The 21101-nt window shown below is 45.0% G+C and overlaps 1 long non-coding RNA gene across 1 annotated transcript in view; it reads right to left on the bottom strand.

Moving 5' to 3' along the window:
* Nucleotides 1-4676: 4676 nt before the first annotated feature.
* LOC148777065 (uncharacterized) overlaps nucleotides 4677-21101 on the bottom strand; it is a 29370-nt gene continuing 12945 nt past the window's right edge. The window contains exons 3-4 of the long non-coding RNA XR_016038027.1: nucleotides 6137-6220; nucleotides 4677-5656 (exon numbers count right to left, since the gene is read on the bottom strand). This is a non-coding gene — a long non-coding RNA (uncharacterized LOC148777065). The remainder of the gene's footprint in view (nucleotides 5657-6136; nucleotides 6221-21101) is intronic.

Below are 21101 nucleotides of genomic sequence, written 5' to 3' on the forward strand. Positions count from 1 at the left end.
TCGGACCTCCAGGTAGTTTTTATCCCTCTCCTCCAATCCCCTGGCCTTGAATTTTTCCACCCTTCAACTATGGATTTATGGTTAAAATGTCGACGTACGCACACGAGGTTTATAAAACGCCAAAGCAGAGAGGCTTCCCAAGCTGTAGGAGTAATGAGAATCAGATGGCTAGGACAGAAAAATAAAATATATTCAACTGCCCTCCTGAGATTTCGTTCATTCAGTCATTTAATGAGGGCTGGTCACCATTCTAGGCCCCTGTACAGCAGGAACAAGAAGAACAGGTCCCTGCCCCCAAGGGGCTTAAGATTCTTGAATGAATGAACAAACGAATGAACAGAATTATTTCACATATTCTTAAGTGCAGTGATTAAAGGGTCGTATTTTCTAGAAGAGCAGCTTCTGATCTGCAGAACTCTCTAAGCAGGGGACAATCTGATCGGGACCAGAAGGGGGAAAAAGCACCATTCCTTGTAAGAGTTAGTTGAGTGGTCTATATGGTATTCTCAGGAAAGAGACTGAAAGTTGGGGCAGCACCTGAAGGGCTTTCTTAGTGGCTCAGCTAGTAAAGAACATGCCTGCAATGCAGGAGACCTGGGTTGGGAAGAGCCCCTGGAGAAGGAAAAGGCAACCCACTCTAGTATTCTGGCCTGGAAAATTCCATGAACTGTATAGTCCATCTGGCCACAAAGAGTTGGACGGAACTGAGCGACTTCTACTTTCACTGGAAGGGCACCCAAAGAACAGATTTCCTTCATGAGGACGAGTCTTGGGGGTTGGCACCCAGGGTAAGAGACCTGGGTCCTTGAGGTCAGGCTGTATAACCTGGGCAAGTCCTTCCCCACTCCAGACCTCATCTGGAAAATGAGATCACTAGAATCAGCAGTTCTCAGTTCAGTTCAGTTCAGTCGGTCAGTCGTGTCCGACTTTCCGCGACCCCATGAATCACAGCATGCCAGGCCTCCCTGTCCATCACCAACTCCCGGAGTTCACTCAAACTCATGTCCACAGAGTCGGTGATGCCATCCAGCCATCTCATTTTCGGTCGTCCCCTTCTCCTCCCGCCCCCAACCCTTCCCAGCATCAGAGTCTTTTCCAGCAGTTCTCAACCTTGGTACAAATTAGAATTCCCAGAGAGATTTTAAAAAACCCTCAATAGTCCCGTCCCGTTCCACCACAGACCAGCAGAAGCCTGGGCCTGCCTGCAATGCAGGAGACAGGGGTTCAGTCCCTGGGTTGGAAAGATCCTCTGGAGAAGGGAATGGCTTCTTGTATACTTGTCTGGAGAATCCCAGGGAAGAGGAGCCTGATGGGCTACAATCTATGGGTCGAAAAGAGCAGGACACCACTGAGAGACTAACACTTTCACTTTCAGGTGAGTTTAGTGTGCAGTCAGGGTTAGAAGCCAGTGATCTTGTCTGGACTCAGGGTATAATCATTCCCATCAATGAGTACTTAGCATCTACTATATAATACACCAAATATGCTATATATATATGTTAAGTTACCAAAAAAAAAAAAAAAAGACAAGTTACCCTACCAAATTAGACACATACTATTATCCCCATTCCACAGATAAGGAAACTGAGACAGAAAAAATACGAAATTCGGTCAAGAGCACTTAGCTAATATAAGTGGTCTTGCCTGAATCCTCTTAAGCTAGAATGCTTTTCCAGGGAGAAAGAGCACATTTGTAATATGGAGATGTTAGTCACACAAAGTAGCTACCAAGAGAGAACCACGGAGTGCTTTCAGTAGGAGCTACTCATCCATCTTGGATAGGGGCAGGAGACTGGCCTGGATGACCTCTGGTGATCCTGACAGCCCCAAGGCGTGCATGCCCAGAGTGGAGCTCCCAAATGATAGAGTGTGACTCTAAGACGACAGGCTTTTATGTTTCTCTAAATTGATCCTCCTAATCGTTTTCAAAGATATTCCCATAAAATGTGCAGCTTTTTAGCCAGACAGTGGAACCATTTGGCAGGGTGAGGAAGAGAGAAAAGAGCTTCCTGTGTATCCCAGTAGGGTGAGGATAGAATACACTCATCCCCACACTCTCCCATATGGTGCCCACCACTGTCCTTTTCACCTCTTGACCACCTTCCCATCTGTGCAGTTTCCTGAGGCAGGATCCAGACAAGGGCTTGCTAAGTGGGAGCTGAGACAGGTTCTCAGGAGAGTAAAAGATCTGTCAAAGCAGAGATTAGAAAAAAAGGAAGTTGGGGACTTTCCTGCTGGTCCAGTGGTGAAGACTCCACACTTCCACTGCAGGAGGCATGGGTCCAATTCCTGGTCAGGGAACTAAGATCCCACATGCCACAGCCAAAATTAAATAAAAATAAAACAAAAAGGAGAAAAAGGAAGTTGATCCATTCTTATGGTAGAATACTGTGCTGCTGTCAAAAAGGAGAAGAGAACTGTATGGATGGACTAGAAATGCACTTGTGATATACAAGGTACAGATAGGATCTTCTCACTGATACTTATGTAAATGCCACACACACAGGAAATCAGCAGAATCATCTGGAAGGAGAGACATCAAACTGTTACCAGTAATGCCAGGACTGTTGCATGGGGGCAGGGGGCAGTGATCAGGGGAAGGGAGTCAGGGAATATGTTCTGTTAATGATATACTTTTAATTTCTCTGTATTAATATCCATATTATTCAAATTATTGACAACAATCATGTATTATTGACAACAATCATGTATTAATTTTTTAAGATAAAGATACTTCTAATAAGGGACTTCCCTGGTGGCTCAGACGGTAAAGAATTTGCCCGCAGTGTAGGAAACCTGGGTTTCATCCCTGGGTCAGGAAGATCCCCTAGAAAAGGGAATGCCATCTACCCACTCCAGTTTTCTTGCCTGGAGAATCCCATGGAAAGAGGAGCCTGGTGGGCTACAGTCCATACGGTCACAAAGAGTTGGACACAACTGAGTTGGACACACTTTCACTAAAGAGAGAACATAAAAGCCCACCCTGGGCCTTGGGAATTCCACCCAGGGTACACCCACAGCAATGCCTTTTTTTTTTTGGTAATTTCATTTGGATGTTGATTATTACTTTGTTTTTTCTTTTTTTTATTTATTTGCAGCACTGGATCTTCATTACTCTGCACAGGCTTTCTGTAGTTGCGGCGCACAGGCTTTCATTGTAGTGGCTTCTCCTGTTGTGAAGCACGGGCTGTATGGCAAGTGGTGGTGGTGATTTAGTCACTAAGTCCTGTCCGACTCTTGCGACCCCATGGACTGTAGCCTGCCAGGCTTCTCAGTCCATGGGATTTCCCAGGCAAGAATACTGGAGTGGATTGCAATTTCCTTCTCCAGGGGACCTTTCCGACCCAGGAATCAAACCCAAGTCTCCTGCATTGCAGCCAGATTCTTTACCGACTGAGCTATGTAGGCTTCAGTAGTTGTGACTCCTGGGGTCTAGAGCAAGGGCTCAGTAAACCTGTACTAATGCCATGTTTTCAGAGCTTTCTAGCTGGTGTTAATTGTCCCATTGCTCTTCCACAGTTGCTTTGTCCTCAGTGTGTCAGGTCAGTGGCAGTCTTTCACCTGGTCAGCTGCCTCCCATCCAGCTAGGGAGGGTTCCTCAGCATTTCTGAGTTACATAAGATGGATTTGAGATCTGCCATCTCCAACTGATGTAAGAGATGACAAAGTTCATTTGAGAGGCCATAGGTGCCACTTGGTGGTGGGGATGGATAAAGGGCGTGGCACTGGTGTTCAAAGGCTCTGATTTCTCTGTGCATCCAGGTTGTTGTTTTGGCAGCTGAGAAATGGAATTTGACAGACCAAAACCTTAAGAGAGATTTGTGGACAGAACTTTATTCCAGAAATCTGAATGGCCAGGGGCAGTGACCTGCTTTCAACATTATATGCAGAATTGTCCCCTCCAGTGATGGCTCAGCAAATTCAAGGTGACCAACTGTCATGCTCTAGGGAGAACTGCATGGCCACTCTGTGCTTCCTCTTAATTGTGTTTTCTCAGATCTTTGTAGTTTATAAACAGAATAATGTTGAGGTTAAGAGCATCAGCTATTAATAGAAAGACAGAGAACCTAGGTGGGAATCTCAGCTCTACCACCCTCACTAAGCCTCTGTTTCCTCTTCTTTAAAATGGAAATAATAATAGTACTTACCTCATAGAGTTGTTCAGTGAGGATTAAATGAGATAATACAGGAAGTGTCCTGAGACCTATACCTAGCACATAGTCAATGATAATTACTGTTTTTTACAGCGAATAACAATAAGATCCAAAACAGTTACTAACTGTATCTTTAAATATGATACAATAAGAACAGGGCTTCCCTGGTGGCTCAGAGGGTAAAGAATCCACCTGCAATGCAGGAGACCTGGGTTTGATCCTCGGGTTGGGAAAATCCCCTGGAGAAGGGAACTGGCTACCTACTCCAGTATTCTTGCTTGGAGAATCCCAATGGACAGAGGAGCCTGTCAGGCTACAGTCCATGGGGTCACAAAGAGTCGGACTAATAACAACAAGATCCAAAACAGTTGCTAACTGTATCTTTAAATAGTTTATTGTTAATAACTAATAAGATCAAAAACAGTTACTATTATTAAATATGATACGATAAGAATAAGGAAGGTTATTGAGCTTAGTGGCTCGATGAGGTTCACACATTTACTAGCTTACACAGCTCAAACATAAATCCAAATCTTGGCCTCCAGAATTAGAAGACTTCCAGACCTGTGTCCACTAAAATCCCACATGGTTGAGTCACTGCTGCATTCAAAAATTATCACTTCATCAGAAGTATTCAATAAGGCCCTATTTACATATGCCCTTGTGCTGGCTTCTGTACAGACAGGTCAGGACAAATGAAATTCCTTCCTTCCATTCATCTGGGCTGGGCCATCTTTGAATCTTCTCAAAGCCCTTAGAATAGGAATCTTTTCTTTCTTTCAACGTCTACTTCCTCCTTCCTCTGTCTAGTTATGAGAAAGAAAGTTTCTGGGGGTAGGAGGTTTAAACTGATGGGCCATTAACAGCGGAACAAAGCAAAAGGAATTTTCCAGGTCACCAGCCAACAACTTTAGAGTGGTGTTTAAAATTCACTTGCTTAGGGGGAGGGAAAGAGGTTGGCCAGGAGTGGGTGGGGAGGGATTTCTCTCAGCTGATGGGGAACTGAGTAACGCCCTTTTTTATGGCCAGTAAAACCAGTAAACACCATAACATGCTGCTTGGTTTCTGGGCTGATCTTTTATTGTCCAAACTTGAAATGCAGATATAACAAAGAAAACAAACGTCTGTCTGCTGAATCCATAAATAAAATGTTCTGCTTAGCTTCAGATTTAGGGAACACCTGGATTCCTGCTCTGGCTTTGACCATGATTTGCTAAAATATAACATAGCCATAAATTTCTTCTGAGCCCACTGAACAGACACACACGTATTCTCTCTCTCCTCCCTCCTCCTTTCCCTTTCTGTCTCTCGCTGTCTCAAACATACACTGCCTTATTCCAGCTACAGAAAAGTTCAGCAGGAAAGGGTCTCTGGTCACACTGTGGTGGCATCTTAAAATTTTATTTCTGGGCACTCTGAAAGTCACTGGAGAGAGCAGCTTCAGCACTTCATTGGTAAGCAGATCTGTTCTAGCAGAAATGTTCTCCTAGGAGTCTCCTTTTCTATGGAAAAGAAAGACCATCAAAGAGTTTGGTTGGGATTTGGAATCTGGCCCTTACCTCTCCAAACCAATCCCTCTCCCACAATGCACTGCTCCAGGAACTTTCATAGCCCTGTGGCCGTCTGTATAGGCCTTCACATTTCTACAACCTCTTGACGCTGGGAATTTCTGGGGGCGCTGCCAAATTGCACAAGGCTACTCAAGAAGTAGTTACACACATTTTTAGGTTTCCCTAGTACAATGACTTCCAAATTCTTTAAAACTCAGCAGCATCCTATTCAAAGGAATATAAAATATGAAAAACATTAAAACTATTGTTCCTGGTTGAATCCAATCACAATGGTGCTCAAAGATGTCCCTAGTATTCAAAGTTGGGGGGAGCACTATTTTACAATATGATTCTATTACTACTTTAAGTAATTTTGTCATTATAATGAAATCCCAAATGCTCACTATGTCTTTTTGATTCAGCCCTTCCTACCTGAGGCCCATATAGTTATTTCAATGGTGTCTATCCTCTTGCTTTATTCTTTGGTTTTGTCGTTGCAGGTCCTCCACTAGCTTCCTGGGAAGAGACACATGGGAGATAATTTTTTGCCACCCTGTATGGCAGAAAGTGAAGAGGAACTAAAAAGCCTCTTGATGAAAGTGAAAGAGGAGAGTGAGAAGGTTGGCTTGAAGCTCAACATTCAGAAAACAAAGATCATGGCATCTGGTCCCATCATTTCATGGGAAATAGATGGGGAAACAGTGGAAACAGTGTCAAACTTTATTTTTTGGGGCTCCAAAATCACTGCAGATGCTGATTGCAGCCATGAAATTAAAAGACGCTTACTCCTTGGAAGGAAAGTTATGACCAACCTAGATAGTATATTAAAAAGCAGAGACATTACTTTGCCAACCAAGGTCCGTCTAGTCAAGGCTAGGTTTTTCCTGTGGTCATGTATGGATGTGAGAGTTGGACTGTGAAGAAAGCTGATCGCCAAAGAATTGATGCTTTTGAACTGTGGTGTTGGAGAAGACTCTTGAGAGTCCCTTGGACTGCATGGAGACCCAACCAGTCCATACTAAAGGAGATCAATCGTGGGTGTTCATTGGAAGGACTGATGCTAAAGCTGAAATTCCAATACTTTGGCCACCTCATGCGATGAGCTGACTCACTGGAAAAGACTCTGATGCTGGGAAGGATTCAGGGCAGGAGGAGACGGGGACGACAGAGAATGAGATGGCTGGATGGCATCACCGACTTGATGGACATGAGTTTGAGTGAACTCCGGGATTTGGTGATGGACAGGGAGGCCTGGCGTGCTGTGATTCATGGGGTTGCAAAGAGTCGGACACGACTGAGCGACTGAACTGAACTGATATCCAAACATGCCTTTTCTTTTATTCTTTCTTCACATTTTGAAACGTAATTGTGCTAGGTATAAAATTCTAGGTTACAAATCATTCCCCAACAAGTCTAGGCCTCTCTAGTGTCCAGGTCTTTGAACTAGATATCCCCTTTGCATGGAACACATACACTCACTCTCACTCCCTCCCCTGTATAGCTAACATCTCATTAGTCTTATCAGGGACATTTTCCTGTCCAGTTACCTGCCCCTCCAAGATCAGAACACCTCCTACTTGTTCCCACAATACCTGGTGTTTACCCCTTACTACACTTATTACACCATATTATCATTACCTACTTACTTGTCTATGTCCTCCCCTAGTTTGTGAACATAAGGGCTAAAAATACAGAGCCACAGTGCCACTCAATAAATATTTGTAGAGCAAAGGAATAAATGAACGATTGCGGTGATTTTTATTACAAGATACAGACTATAATAAAGTATTTGACAAATGCCCCTAATACTTCACATTTTTCAGGTATAGAACAGAATTAGCCTTGGCGAAGAAATGCCACTTTGATATTAGGAGCAAAGAAAGAACCCTTATGGTTTGTTATTCAATATGTCTTCCATGAGGACAGGGACCAGGTCCGCCTGCTCACTGCTGTGTTCCCAACAACCAGACCATACTGCTAAGTCACTTCAGTCGTGTCCGACTCTGTGTGACCCCATAGATGGAAGCCCACCAGGATCCCCCATCCCTGGGATTCTCCAGGCAAGAACACTAGAGTGGGCCGCCATTTCCTTCTCCAATGTGTGAAAGTGAAAAGTGAAAGTGAAGTCGCTCAGTCGTGTCCGACCCTTAGCGACCCCACGGACTGCAGCCTACCAGGCTCCTCCATCCATGGGATTTTCTAGGCAAGAGTACTGGAGTGGCTTGTGATTGCCTTCTCCAAACCAGACCATAAGACAGCTTAATAAACAGCTGTTGACTGAATGAACCGGTCCAAAGGAAGTCCTGTGTATTATACAACTAAGAAAACAAAGTAAGAAAAAGTCCCTAAGCTGTCATACAAACTTGGGAGGAAAAAAAGAGGTTTGGAATGAAGATACAATCCATCATCTTCTCCCAGCCCATAGCAAACCAAAACCCTATCCCAATTCCTTTTTCCAGGTATATGTGTTCCCTTCTTTGGACACCTTGATTTGAAGCCCTGGAATTATTTGGCTCAGACCTGCTCCTTCACAGTCTGTTTCTTCTCAGTCTTCAAGTCCTGTTGCTTCCTCTTCCTTCATAAGCGGCTTTCACACTGGCCCTTCTTTTTCACTCCTCTTGCTGGTACCCCCTCAAGGCCCCCACACCTAGGTTTTCACATGGCTCTCTCTTTCACTGTCACTTTGAGAGCTCTATCAGATTAACCTCTCTGAATCATCACTCATAGTGTCTCTTCACTGCCCCAAAGGGCTTTGGAGGCTCTTTCTTTCTTTCCACATTAAGTTTCCACTCTTCTTCCGGTTTTCAACCTTCAGAATGACTTCTCTTGCTCTCTTTTCCCTCTCGACACATCAGCTCACTTACCATATATACAACTTTCATGCTGATTAGGCAAGATGCTTTACTGTTTCAGAAACAACAGAGCAGACTTCTGTACAGTTTGCACATTCTCTTCTCTGGAATGCCCTCCCTACCCCTCTGTTGAGTCCATCCATCCTTCCAGGCCTGGTTTACATCTTTCCTCCTCCAAGATGCCTTCATTGACAACTTCAGGCCTTGCTGATCTCTCCAAGTTGAAAATCCAAATAAAGCTTATCAACTTTGTAGCCCAATTAAATCCAGATGACTGCATTATATAAGTCACTATACAGTCTACCTAGGTTGGTGTGGTTTTCTCCAACTAGCCTGGGTGCTCCTTGATGGCACAGTAAGGATGTCCTGTTCTTCTACCTGAGGGCTCCTAAGACCCTAAGAGATCAACATGTAGCAGTACTCAGGAAGTAATAAGACAGTGGCCTTCTGCCACATAGACCTGGGTTAACCCCAGCCTAACCAATTAACTGTATGTGTTTGGCAAAGTGATTTAGACTCTGAGACTGAGAGCCCTCAACCTCAGTAACACTGGGATAAGAACAGTGCTACCTCAGAGTTGTGAAGACGCCGGCTCCGGCGGCGCAGACGCGAGAGACGCCGGCTCCGGCGGCGCAGGCGCGAGAGACGCCGGCTCCGGCGGCGCAGGCGCGAGAGACGCCGGCTCCGGCGGCGCAGGCGCGAGAGACGCCGGCTCCGGCGGCGCAGGCGCGAGAGACGCCGGCTCCGGCGGCGCAGGCGCGAGAGACGCCGGCTCCGGCGGCGCAGGCGCGAGAGACGCCGGCTCCGGCGGCGCAGGCGCGAGAGACGCCGGCTCCGGCGGCGCAGGCGCGAGAGACGCCGGCTCCGCGCAACCGACCACGGGCAGAAGCTTGGCCGAGAGGAGCTACCCCCACGCCCAAGGTCAGGGCGGTGGCCAAGAGGAGCTGTCCCACATCCAAGAGGTGGTGGCTGTGCGGGCACAGGAGGGCCGAGAGGAGCTACTTCACGTTCAAAGTCAGGAGGGGCGGCCTTGAGGAGATAGCCCTCATCCAAGGTAAGGTACAGCGGCTGCACATGGCTGGAGCAGCTGTGAAGAGATTTTCCACGACCAAGGTAAGAGAAACCCAAATAAGACAATAGGTTTCTGGACGGGGCATTAGAGGGCAGACACACTGAAATCATAATCACAGAAAACTAGTTGATCTGATCATATAGACCACAGCCCTGTCAACCTCAATGAAACTAAACCATGCGGTGGGGGGCCATTAGGACAGACGGGTCATAGTGGAGAGGTCTGACAGAATATGGTCCACTGGAGAAGGGAATGGCAAACTGCTTCAGTATACTTGCCTTGAGAACCCCATGAACGGTATCAAAAGGCAAAATGATAGGATACTGAATGAGGAATTCCCCAGGTCGGTAGGTGCCCAGTATGCTACTGGAGATCAGTGGAGAAATAACTCCAGAAAGAATGAAGGGATGGAGCCAAAGTGAAACAAATATCCAGTTGTGGATGTGACTGGTGATAGAAATAAGGTCCGATGCTGTAAACAGCAATATTGCATAGGAACCTGGAATGTTAGGTCCATGAATCAAGGCAAATTGGAAGTGGTCAAACAGGAGATGGCAAGAGTGAATGTCGACATTCCAGGAATCAGTGAACTAAAATGGACTGGAATGGGTGAATTTAACTCAGATGACCATTATATCTACTACTGTGGGCAGGAATCCCTTAGAAGAAATGGAGTAGCCATCATGGTCAACAAAAGAGTCCGAAATGCAGTAGTTGGATGCAATCTTAAAAACGACAGAATGATTTCTATTCGTTTCCAAGGCAAACCATTCAATATTACAAGAATCCAAGTCTATGCCCCAACCAGTAATGCTGAAGAAGCCAAAGTTGAACGATTCTATGAAGACCTACAAGACCTTTTATAACTAACACCCAGAAAAGATGTCCTCTTCATTATAGGGGACTGGAATGCAAAAGTAGGAAGTCAAGAAACACCTGGAGTAACAGGCAAATTTGGTCTTGGAGCACGGAATGAAGCAGGACAAAGGCTAATAGAGTTTTGCCAAGAGAACGCATTGGTCATAGCAAACACTCTTCCAACAACACAAGAGAAGACTCTACACATGGACATCACCAGATGGTCAACACCGAAATCAGATTGATTATATTCTTTGCAGCCAAAGATGGAGAAGCTCTATACAGATAGCAAAAACAAGACCAGGAGCTGACTGAGGCTCAGATCATGAACTTCTTATTGCCAAATTCAGACTGAAATTGAAGAAAGTAGGGAAAACCACTAGACCATTCAGATATGACCTCAATCAAATCCCTTATGATTATACAGTGGAAGTAAGAAATAGATTTAAGGGACTAGATCTGATAGACAGAGTGCCTGATGAACTCTGGACGGAGGTTCGTGACATTGTACAAGAGACAGGGACCAAGACTATCCCCATGGAAAAGAAATGCAAAAAAGCAAAATGGCTGTCTGAGGCCTTACAACTAGCTGTGAAAAGAAGAGAGGCGAAAAGCAAAGAGAAAAGGAAAGATATAAGCATCTGAATGCAGAGTTCCAAAGAATAGCAAGGAGAGATAAGAAAGCCTTCCTCAGCAATCAATGCAAAGAAATAGAGGAAAACAACAGAATAGGAAAAACAAGAGATCTCTTCAAGAAAATTACAGATACCAAGGGAACATTTCATGCGAAGATGGGCTTGATAAAGGACAGAAATGGTAGGAACCTAACAGAAGCAGAAGATATTAAGAAGAGGTGGCAAGAATACACAGAAGAACTGTACAAAAAAGATCTTCACGATGAAGATAATCACAATGGCGTGATCACTCACCTGGAACCAGACATTTTGGAATGTGAAGTCAAGTGGGCCTTAGAGAGCATCACGATGAACAAAGCTAGTGGAGGTGATGGTATTCCAATTGAGCTATTTCAAATCCTGAAAGATGATGCTGTGAAAGTGCTGCACTCAATATGCCAGCAAATGTGGAAAACTCAGCAATGGCCACAGGACTGGAAAAGGTCAGTCTTCATTCCAATCCCAAAGAAAGGGAATGCCAAAGAACGCTCAAACTACCACACAGTTGCACTCATCTCACACGCTAGTAAAGTCATGCTCAAAATTCTCCAAGCCAGGCTTCAGCAATATGTGAACCGTGAACTTCCAGATGTTCAAGCAGGTTTTAGAAAAGGCAGAGGTACCAGAGATAAAATTGCCAACATCCTCTGGATCATGGAGAAAGCAAGAGAGTTCCAGAAAACCATCTATTTCTGCTTCATTGACTATGCCAAAGCCTTTGACTGTGTGGATCACAGTAAACTGTGGAACATTCTGAAAGAGATGGGAATCCCAGACCACCTGACCTGCCTCTTGAGAAACCTGTATGCAGGTCAGGAAGCAACAATTAGAACTTGACACGTAATAACAGTTTGGTTCCAAATAGGAAAAGGAGTATGTCAAAGTTGTATATTGTCACCTTGCTTATTTAATTTATATGCAGAGTATATCATGAGGAACGCTGGGCTGGAGGAAGCACAAGCTGGAATCAAGACTGCCGGGAGAAATACCAATAACCTCAGATATGCAAATGACACCACCCTTATGGCAGAAAGTGAAGAGGAACTCAAAAGCCTCTTGATGAAAGTGAAAGAGGAGAGTGAAAAGGTTGGCTTGAAGCTCAGCATTCAGAAAACAAAGATCATGGCATCTGGTCCCATCACTTCATGGGAAATAGATGGAAAAACAGTGGAAACAGTGTCAGACTTTATTTTTTTTTGGTTCCAAAATCACTGCGGATGCTGATTGCAGCCATGAAATTAAAAGACGCTTACTCCTTGGAAGGAAAGTTATGACCAACCTAGATAGCATATTAAAAAGCAGAGACATTACTTTGCCAACCAAGGTCCGTCTAGTCAAGGCTATGGTTTTTCCAGTGGTCATGTATGGATGTGAGAGTTGGACTGTGAAGAAAGCTGAGTGCCGGAGAATTGATGCTTTTGAACTGTGGTGCTGGAGAAGACTCTTGAGAGTCCCTTGGAGTGCAAGGAGATCCAACCAGTCCATTCTAAAGGAGATCAATCCTGGGTGTTCATTGGAAGGACTGATGCTAAAGCTGAAACTCCAATACTTTGGCCACCTCATGCGACGAGTTGACTCACTGGAAAAGAGTCTGATGCTGGGAGGGATTGGGGGTGGGAGGAGACGGGGACGACAGAGAATGAGATGGCTGGATGGCATCACTGACTCGATGGACATGAGTTTGAGTGAACTCCGGGAGTTGGTGATGGACAGGGAGGCCTGGCGTGCTGTGACTCATGGGGTCGCAAAGAGTCGGACACGACTGAGCAACTGAACTGAAGTGAACTGAACTGAAGTTAAGCAATTTGTACATTACTTTGAAACATGGTAAACACTCAATATATGTTAGCTAGGGTTATAAGAGGCTCCAGTCCCTGTTCATGAAGTTGAACTTTGGCCTGGATTTTATTTTAGACTTACGGTCATGAGTCAGCCTGGCAAATAGGATTTCCTGCCAGTTCCTACCTCTCTGTCCACCCCTGGGTTTTTAAAGCATATCTCTGCAAACAGTGGCTAGGGATAAGTTCCATCATGCAAGGTCATCTCAGGCCCCACCGTGTTGTTCCTCCTGCCCTCAACACTCCTGAATTCAACACTGAAATTGTTTTGGTGTCTTTGGCTTGTGAAACTTCTTAGGCCTTTTTTTCTTCTACTTTCCTTTCTCGGTCTCATTGTATTATGAAAGCAATACACACTCATTAGAAAAAAAAGAATCTTTTTAAAGTATAGAAGAATGTAAAGTCTTTGCACAAGAGCAAAAGTCTCACCACCACCCAAAGCTCCATTCCTGCTCTTCGGAAATAACCAATTAGCTTCCCAAGAGTATTTCTAGAAATCAACCATGGCTATTGAAACATACACCATCTGTGACTTGCTTTACTCACATAACCGTCTTGAACACCCTTCCAAATCCACCCACACTTGATAGGTCCACCACACAGTAATTAATGGCATCTTAGATTTCTTTTGTAGAGAACAAACCTTTATTGATTTCATGAATCCCCTCCAGATGGGCAGGTACGTTGCTACAACTAAAACAATGTGATGAATATATGCATATTTCAGTTCAGTTCAGTTCAGTCGCTCAGTTGTGTCCAACTCTTTGTGACCCCCTGAATCACAGAACACCAGGCCTCCCTGTCCATCACCAACTCCCGGAGTTCACTCAAACTCATGTCCATCGAGTCGGCAATGTCATCCAGCCCTCTCATCACATACCCATACTTATATGTGTGTATATATGTACACACACATATATAGAAACAGATAGATATAGATAAAAATCTGTGGACTCCCAAGTCTTTAAGGCATCTGATTGCCAGATTAGACCAGACTGGAGGTGATTCTTCACCTCTGGTTCTACCTCCTGAGTTCTCCACCCACACCTAGCATTCAGTCCCTAGACCCACTGACTCACTGGTCAGCTGCAGGACCACCTTCCTCCTCACTTTAAAATAGAAGAAACAGGTCACTGGACTGTTTTCCTCTTGATCTCATGCAACAGAAGTCAGAGAACACCCATTTTTCTTTCTCTGGAACCACAAGGGGAATCCCTGGCACTGAGGGATAGGATTTCGGAATCTGGCCATGTTCTCTGGTAGCTCTGAGGAAGTTCCAGAGAAGGAAGGAAACATGTTTTTGGTTTGCGAGACACAATGCCAGCTGCTGTCAGTGTGACCGGGAGGGATATGAGTATGGCAACAAGAACAGGGGCTGAGCCAGGCTATAGGAGGTGGTGGCTGGGACAAGGGGAAGACACAGGGTTTTCATAGGCAGTGACTCGGCATTATTATCCTAACCCACATCCGTCCCTTTACACAGCGTCCTTTCTCAGGCCAAGGACAGGATGGAAGGGCAGGAACTGAGACTGCTTATCCCTAGCTTGGCCTGAGTCAGGCAGAACACCCTAAGACAGTCAACTGCTGTACCCTGAGAGAAGACCCAGGGGCCTAGCAGAAGCTAGGGCTGAAAAAAGTGCCCCTGGGCTGCGTTCAAGTTACTTACAGTGAGTTAGCAAACCATCCTAAGCTTCAGTTGGGTCAATGCCCTATCAATGGGAAAAAAAAAAAGGCAACATCAACAGTCCCTGTCATATACCGCCTTTGAGAGCAGGAAGTACACCAAGCATTTGACACAGGGCCTGGCATTCCATAAGCAGTCAATCAATCTGTGATACTTGCTTCATTGATATATGTCCCCCTTGCCTAACACAGTGCATAATCCAGAGTACGTGATTAATGAAGACATTTTTTTCAGTCAATGAATGAATAACCTCTTCATTTCTGGAGGGCAGATAAGAAAATTGCAAAATGACTTCTAAGGTCTCTCCAACCTCACACCACCCCATTCTCACTTCTCCCTCTCCCTATTCCTAGGAAAAAAGACTTCCTTTTTCTCCCTAGCTTGATCTTAAGAAGTAGCCAAATAAAAACAATGAGGTGAAGGCCAAGGTCCTGGAATGCAGCCTCATGTCAATTTCTAAAGAGAAGCTGCCTCCCAGAACCACAGAGTATCAGAGAAAGGAGGAAAGTAAATTTACTTATTGATTCAATAAATACATATAAGAAACATCTGGGACTTCCCTGATAGTCCAGTGGTTAAGAATCTGCCTTGCAAAGAAGGGGATAGGGGTTCAATCCCTGGTCAAGGAACTAAGATTCCACATGCCTCAGGGAAGCTAAGACCATGTGGTGCAACTACAGAGCTCCCCACCCCCACAAGCCACAGCTAGACTCCATGCACCACATGGAAAGATCCCATATGACAAGAAAGATCACAAATGCCCAGCAACTAAGACCTGAAACAGCTAAAAAAACAAACACTTAAAAAAAATACATATAAGGAGCATCTACTGTGCCTGAAATTGAAGCTAGAAGGGCCCTTCTTGGCCCTGTCCCCTCTACTCTCTTCCTATGCTAGCATCCAACTGAAACCCTCAAGGCTGTCCCTACCTCTCTATTGAATGGCTTCCTTGCAAGTAGTCCTCTGGAGACCCCACTGTTAATCTACTTTCTTCCACTCTTGTTCATTACCTTTCGCTCAGCGCCAAAGAACTGATGCTTTTGAACTGTGGTACTGGAGAAGACTCTTGAGAGTCCCTTGGACTACATGGAGATCAAACCAATCCTAAAGGAAATCAACCTTGAATATTCATTAGAAGGACTGATGCTGAACCTTCAATACTTTGCCACCTGATGTGAAGAGCTGACTCACTGGAAATGATCCTGATGCTGGGAGAGATTGAAGGCAAAAAGAGAAGGGGATGGCAGAGTGTGAGATAGTTAGAATCATTGACTCAATGGACATGAATTTGAGCAAATTCTGGGAGATAGTGAAGTAGAGGAAAGCCTGGCATGCTGCAGTCCATGGGGTCACAAAGATTTGGACATGACTTAACAAGTGAACAACAATCACCTCCCTTTCAGCACGTTTCTCCTCCATGGGTTTCTCTGGGTCACTATATTTTTCAGTTATCCACCTGTCTCTCATCTCAGTGCCTGATTCCTGATTTGTGTCATGAGCTGAATTGTGTCCCCTCCCTCTCTCCCCATTCCATATGTTGAAGTCCTAACCCCAGGTACCTCACAGTGTGACGATATTTACACAAAGGATCTTTCAGTTCAGTTCAGTCGTTCAGTCATGTCCGACTCTTTGAGAACCCGTGAATCACAGCACGCCAGGCCTCCCTGTCCATCACCAACTCCCGAAGTTCACCCAAACTCATGTCCATCGAGTTGGTGATGCCATCCAGCCATCTCATCCTCTAACGTCCCCTTCTGCTCCCGCCCCCAATCCCTCCCAGCATCAGACTCTTTTCCAGTGAGTCAACTCATCGCATGAGGTGGCCAAAGTATTGCAGTTTCAGCTTTAGCATCAGTCCTTCCAATGAACACCCAGGATTGATCTCCTTTAGAATGGATTGGTTGGATCTCCTTGCACTCCAAGGGACTCTCAAGAGTCTTCTCCAGCACCACAGTTCAAAAGCATCAATTCTTCGGCGATCAGTTTTCTTCACAGTCCAACTCTCACATCCATACATGACCACGGGAAAAACCATAGCCTTGACTAGACGGACCTTGGTTGGCAAAGTAATGTCTCTGCTTTTTAATATGCTATCTAGGTTGGTCATAACTCTCCTTCAAGGAGTAAGCGTCTTTTAATTTCATGGCTGCAATCAGCATCCACAGTGATTTTGGAGCCCACAAAAATAAAGTCTGACACTGTTTCCACTGTTTTTCCATCTATTTCCCATGAAGTGATGGGACCAGATGCCATGATCTTTGTTTTCTGAATGCTGAGCTTCAAGCCAACCTTTTCACTCTCCTCTTTCACTTTCATCAAGAGGCTTTTGAGTTCCTCTTCACTTTCTGCCATAAAGGTAGTGTCATCTGCATATCTGAGGTTATTGATATTTCTCCCAGCAATCTTGGTTCCAGCTTGTGCTTCTTCCAGCCCAGCGTTGCTCATGATGTACTCTGCATATAAGTTAAATAAGCAAGGTGACAATATACAGCCTTGACGTACTCCTTTTCCTATTTGGAACCAGTCTGTTGTTCCATGTCCAGTTCTAACTGTTGCTTCCTGACCTGCATACAGGTTTCTCAAGAGGCGGGTCATGTGGTCTGGGATTCCCATCTCTTTCAGAATGTTCCAGTTTATTGTGATCCACACAGTCAAAGGCTTTGGCATAGTCAATGAAGCAGAAATAGATGGTTTTCTGGAACTCTCTTGCTTTTTCCATGATCCAGCGGATGTTGGCAATTTTATCTCTGGTACCTCTGCCTTTTCTAAAACCTGCTTGAACATCTGGAAGTTCACGGTTCATGTATTGCTAAAGTCTGGCTTGGAGAATTTTGAGCATGACTTTACTAGCGTGTGAGATGAGTGCAATTGTGTGGTAGTTTGAGCATTCTTTGGCATTGCCTTTCTTTGGGAATGGAATGAAAACTGACCTTTCCCAGTCCTGTGGCCACTTCTGAGTTTTCCAAATTTGCTGGCATATTGAGTGCAGCACTTTCACAGCATCATCTTTCAGGATTTGAAATAGCTCAACTGGAATTCCATCACCTCCACTAGCTTTGTTCGTAGTGATGCTTCCTAAGGCCCACCTGACTTCACATTCCAAGATGTCTGGCTCTAGGTGAGTGATCATGCCATCATGATTATCTTCGTCGTGAAGATATTTTTTGTACAGCTTCTGTGTATTCTTGCCACCTCTTCTTAATATCTTCTGCTTCTGTTAGGTTCCTACCATTTCTGTCCTTTATCGAGCCCATCTTTGCATGAAATGTTCCCTTGGTATCTGTAATTTTCTTGAAGAGATCTCTTGTTTTTCCTATTCTGTTGTTCTCCTCTATTTCTTTGCATTGATCGCTGAGGAAGGCTTTCTTATCTCTCCTTGCTATTCTTTGGAACTCTGCATTCAGATGCTTCTGTCTTTCCTTTTCTCCTTTGCTTTTCGCATCTCTTATTTTCACAGCTAGTTGTAAGGCCTCCTCAGACGGCCATTTTGCGTTTTTTCATTTCTTTTCCATGGGGATGTTCTTGATCCCTGTCTTCTGTACAGTGTCACGAACCTCCGTCCACAGTTCATCAGGGACTTTATCAGATCTAGTCCCTTAAATCTATTTCTCACTTCCACTGTATAATCATAAGGGATTTGATTTAGGTCATATCTGAATGGTCTACTGGTTTTCCCCAGTTTCTTCAATTTAAGTCTGAATTTGGCAATAAGGAGTTCATGATCTGAACCACAGTCAGCTCCTGGTCTTGTTTTTGCTAACTGTATAGAGCTTTTCCATCTTTGGCTGCAAAGAATATAATCAATCTGATTTCGGTGTTGACCATCTGGTGAAGTCCATGTGTAGAGTCTTCTCTTGTGTTGTTGGAAGAGGGTGTTTGCTATGACCAGTGCATTCTCTTGGCAAAACTCTATTAGCCTTTGTCCTGCTTCATTCCGTGCTTCAAGGCCAAATTTGCCTGTTACTCCAGGTGTTTCTTGACTTCCTACTTTCGCATTCCAGTCCCCTATAATGAAAAGGACATCTTTTTTGGGTGTTAGTTCTAAAAGGTCTTGTAGGTTTTCATAGAACCGTTCAACTTTGGCTTCTTAAGCATTACTGGTTGGGGCATAGGCTTGGATTACTGTAATATTGAATGGTTTGCCTTGGAAATGAACAGAAATCATTCTGTCGTTTTTAAGATTGCATCCAAGTAGTGCATTTCAGACTCTTGCTGACTATGATGGCTACTCCATTTCTTCTAAGGGATTCCTGCCCACAGTAGTAAATATAATGGTCATCTGAGTTAAATTCACCCACTCCAGTCCATTTTATTTTAGTTCACTGATTCCTAGAATGTCGACATTCACTCTTGCCATCTCCTGTTTGACCACTTCCAATTTGCCTTGATTCATGGACCTAACATTCCAGGTTCCTATGCAATATTGCTCTTTACAGCACCGGACCTTGCTTCTATCACCGGTCACATCCACAACTGGGTATTGGTTTTGCTTTGGCTCCATCCCTTCAAGAGTTACTTCTCCACTGATATCCAGTAGCATACTGGGCACCTACCGACCTGGGGAATTCCTCATTCAGTATCCTATCATTTTGTCCTTTGTTACTGTTCATGGGGTTCTCAAGGCAAGTATACTGAAGTGGTTTGCCATTCCCTTCTCCAGTCGACCACATTCGGCTGTGGTCCATGCAATCAGATCGACTAGTTTCCTGTGTCTGCCCTCTGATGCCCCCTCGCAATACTTACGTCTTATTTAGGTTTCTCTTACCTTGGGCGTGGGATATCTCTTCACAGCTGCTCCAAGAAAGCACAGCCGCTGCATCTTACCTTGGACAAGGGGTATCTCCTCAAGGCCGCCCCCGACCTTGAACGTGGAGTAGCTCCTCTCTGCCCTCCTGCGCCCGCGCAGCCACCGCCTATTGGACGTGGGATAGCTCCTCTCTGCCGCCTCTTTGCGTGGTCGGTTGCGCCCGGGCGGCGTCTCCCGCCTCTGCACCGCTGGGGCCGGCGTCTCTCGCGCGTCTGCGCCACCCGGGCTGGCGTCTCCCGCGTCTGCGCCGCCGGGGCCGGCGTATCTCGCGTCTCACATAGCAGATTAGATATTGTTAAAGGCTATGGTTTTTCCAGTAGTCATGTTTGCATGTGAGAGCTGGACAGTAAAAAAGCCTGAGCACCGAAGAATTGATGCCTTCGAACTGTGGTGCTGCTGCTAAGTCACTTCAGTCGTGTCCGACTCTGTGCGACCCCATAGACAGCAGCCCACCAGGCTCCCCCGTCCCTGGGATTCTCCAGGCAAGAACACTGGAGTGGGTTGCCATTTCCTTCTCCAGTGTGTGAAAGTGAAAAGTGAAAGTGAAGTCGCTCAGTCATGTCTGACTCTTAGCGACCCCATGGACTGCAGCCTACCAGGCTCCTCCATCCATGGGATTTTCTAGGCAAGAGTACTGGAGTGGCTTGCCATTGCCTTCTCCACACTGTGGTGCTAGAGGAGACTTTTGAGAGTCCCTTGGACTGCACCAAGGTCAATCCAGTCAATCCTAAAGGAATACTCATTGGAAGGACTAATGCTGAAGCGGAAGCTCCAATACTCTGGTCACCTGATATGAAGAGCTGACTCACTGGAAAAGACCATGATGCTGGGAAAGACTAAGGACAGTAGGCAAAGGGGATGACAGAGAATGAGATGGTTGGATGGCATCATCGACTCAATGGACATAAGTTTGAGTAAACTCTGGGAGTTGCTGATGGACAGAGAAGTTTGTTGTGCTGCAGTCCATGGGGTTGCAAAGAGTCGGACGTGACTGAGCAACTGAACAAAAAAGGCAGAATTCATTTATTAGAAGATGAATCTAAAGAAATCTAGAAAGTGACCAGGGATACAAAGAGACAAAGAATAAAATAACTACATATGTGACACTGGAGAGTAGAATACAATGGTCTAATATGTATTTAATTGTATTTACAGCAGAAAGTAAAGGAAAGAATAAGGAAGAAGAGGTATTTGCAGAGTCAACACAAGAACTAGAGGAGTTGACTGAGGGACCTCAGGCACTTTAGTTTAGACAATCACTCTCAGAGCCAGTCCTGCCTTTGCCCAAACTCAAAAATGAGCACTTCCTTACATCCGAGGCTCTAGGCATGTCACTGGCTATACACTAGTGCTGGTCCTGCTGAGAATTTTTCCAGCATGTTGTAAGACACCAAACTCTGGATCCAGAAATTCCAAGCATAAATAAAAATATACTCACGTGCAGTAACAGCAAAGTGAAAACTGCAGAGGGCCAGGGACAAGTACAGATCAATAAAAAAGAAACTACAATTAGACTGACCACAGACTTCCCAGCAGCCACAGTAGAAGCCAGAACAGTATCTTCAAGGTACTGAGATAAAATAATTGGCAATCGAGAATTTCATTCAAGAAC

The sequence above is a fragment of the Moschus berezovskii genome, chromosome 8 (genome assembly GCF_049115385.1).
Source record: "Moschus berezovskii isolate FMDL1 chromosome 8, NW_MosBer_1.0, whole genome shotgun sequence".
Classification (NCBI taxonomy): domain Eukaryota; kingdom Metazoa; phylum Chordata; class Mammalia; order Artiodactyla; family Moschidae; genus Moschus; species Moschus berezovskii.